The sequence below is a fragment of the Brassica oleracea genome, chromosome C4, assembly GCF_000695525.1.
Source record: "Brassica oleracea var. oleracea cultivar TO1000 chromosome C4, BOL, whole genome shotgun sequence".
Lineage (NCBI taxonomy): Eukaryota > Viridiplantae > Streptophyta > Magnoliopsida > Brassicales > Brassicaceae > Brassica > Brassica oleracea.
In genome coordinates, this window is record NC_027751.1 from 12113854 (window position 1) to 12116690 (window position 2837).

At 34.3% G+C, this 2837-nt stretch overlaps 1 long non-coding RNA gene across 1 annotated transcript; it reads left to right on the forward strand.

Annotated features, from left to right (window-relative positions):
* Nucleotides 1-771: 771 nt before the first annotated feature.
* Nucleotides 772-1834, forward strand: LOC106341554. Its single transcript, XR_001269681.1, has 6 exons — nucleotides 772-852; nucleotides 932-1001; nucleotides 1094-1188; nucleotides 1270-1392; nucleotides 1476-1558; nucleotides 1652-1834. It is a non-coding gene; the product is annotated as an uncharacterized LOC106341554 (long non-coding RNA).
* Nucleotides 1835-2837: the final 1003 nt, after the last annotated feature.

Here is a 2837-nt window from a genome sequence, read left to right on the forward strand (position 1 = left end):
GTACCGGAAAACCAACATATAAGGAAACATGATTTAACCCACCATTCTCGGGATTAACGACAACGGTTGAGAACGGGAATCTGGTTATCTAGGGATTTTAGAATGGTCTAGCAGAATCTGTCGGTTTAGGTAGTTGATGCGAAGGTAGTGCTATGATATTTGAATCTAGACAAGCTTTTGGTTGAAGTCGGGTTAGTAAACGCCATTGTATTCCCATTCTCGGATTTTATATAATATTATATATTTAATTTTTAAAAAAAAGTGTCAGCCCACTTCATTTTCTTTCCTCCAGCATAAGTGAATGTCACACTCAAATAGAATTTTGATAGTCTCTAAAATCACTTTAGAATCTACTTCCTCCTATGTATTTGGTTTTGGAGCTCTCAATTAGGATTCTATGTTTTTGGTTTTAAGGATCGAGCCCATTTAAACCATTGGTCGGATTTTCGGCTTTTCTTGGGTTAGTCCTATTGTGTGTTCTCTTCATGAGTTAGTTATATTCCCTTTATCTTCATGATATCACAATTGTTTCAAAACTTAATTTATTCCAGGAATTTCAAAGTGGTCATGTGGCGCCTATATTTGTTCTCATATCTCAAGTTGGTGGTCTCGCCTTACTTTGACAAAAAGCAGACCGCGTGATTGTGGTTGACCCGGCTTTGAATCCAAGGTACTTCCTTCTTTCGAAAGCTGTTGATATTTTTTACTCTACTGAAAATATGTTCGACATGATTTTCTGATTTTTGTGACAACCAGAGCGTTGATCGAGCATACAGAATTGGAACCAAGGATGTCATTGTGTATAGGTTAATGACCTCAGCAACTGTCGAAGAAAATATTTACAGAAAGCAGGTCTGTTAAGTTTCCTGCTTTTTTGGTTGGCTTATTGATTTGATATGATCATTCGCATGATGTAATGCTATTGGTGTAGGTGTACAAGGGAGGCTTGTTTAAAAACCGTGACTGAGCATAAAGAACAAATCCGCTATTTCAGCCAACAGGTTTAGTCTCAGTTCTGTTGTCAATGGTGGTCTAATTGTTAATCCTATTTTCTAATCGTTTTAGCAATTTTTTTTACTTTTATTTATGTTAGGACCTTCGAGAACTTTTCAGTCTTCCTAAGGAAGGATTTGATGTTTCACCTACACAACAGTAACTATACGAAGAGCATTACAACCAGATCAAACTGTAAGCATATCATTGATTCTGAGAGAAAATAAAAGAAAGTGTCGTTGAATTTGATTCGCTTATGTTTGTAAATTTCTGTAGAGATGAATTTCTAGAATCCCATGTTAAGTTCCTGGAAACTCTACGTATATCTGGAGTGAGTCATCACAGCTTACTCTTCTCCAAGACTGCTCCAATACAACAAAACAAAGTAGAAGAAATAAGGTGGATTTCAAAACAACTTTTCTCTTTTATTTATAAAACAGACATCCTGATTATGATTATTTTGTAAACATTTGATGCAAAAGAAAAAAAAAAGGAGAAGGAGAGGAACAACATCATACTTGGGAGGTCCATCAGCAAGCTCTTCTCAGGACAACATGAACAATGGGTATATTGCTATCCACAACCTTTTGTCAAATTTAACTGTTGCGCTTTTGTATAATCGCTCACCTATTCGAAAAAAAAAACTTGTTTCTACCAGGGCTGAGTATGCTTTCAAACCAAAGGACGTGAAACTGGACAAAAGAATCATCAACATTTCTCCAATAGATGAATATGACTTGTCGGAAAGAGAGATTAAAGCAAGAGTCAGTCGGTTATCTATGCTATTCCAGAACAAGGTAAGACATGAATCAACACTTGTAAATAACATGTAATAATCTAGCAAAAGCTTCAGGTTTCTCTAAGTCTCTGTTTTTGGGTTTCATATGTGAGAGAGAGTATGGTTGTAAGTTTACCTGATAGAGGAGCAAAAATACAGAAACAGATTGCTGAATTGACTCGAGAGCTTGAAGAAATAAAGGCAGCACAAAGCAGCGATATGTCTCATCAAGTTATTGATATAAGCCAGAAGATGCATATAATCTTACAAAGTTAAAACTGTATAACTTTCTAAATATGATAGACGTCTATAACTAAACATGTAAGTTGGTATACTGGTTTCTAAGACATGGTTTGAGAAGTTTGATGGAAAAGAAAGCATTGATTATATACTCTACTTTGTGAATCAAATTTGGATACCTTGAAACATCTACATGATAAATATAGTTCTGTGGCAAGCAAAAATGGTGGAGGGTCAGGTGGTTCATAGTCCTAAAAGGCTAATCATCTTCTCAAACCCAGAATAAAGACGGTGGTGCAGTTTTTCAGAGAAGAGTTCTCGGTAATGGTATCGACTTTAAAAGAATGGATAATCACTACGGAAAGCTTGTAAAAAACTATGTTTCATTTTCTGGTTTGTTTTGCTTTGACATTTCAATTAGTGAGCTTGTTTTGATTTAGGTTATTTGGTGATTTTTAAGTTAATTTCGGTAATATTGAACAGAAACCGAAAATATTACTCATCGGGTTATAAACGGTTATTATTGTCAAAAACCGATTCCAACCAAAACCAGAAAGAACAATCTGAATCTGAACCATAAACTAACCAAGTACTATTTGGATACATTTTCTAAATCACCCAAAACCGAATGATTTTGGTTTGACAATCACATTTAATGTAAATTTTTAATGTTTTATTAATATGTGAGAATTCTAAAATGTGGATCTTTTCAGAACAGATGAAATATATTGTTTGGCAATTGATGCATTGGTTTTATTTTACTTTTCATTTTAAACCAAACTAAATAAAGAAAAATAGATAACCATCAATTAGTCAAATTAAAACA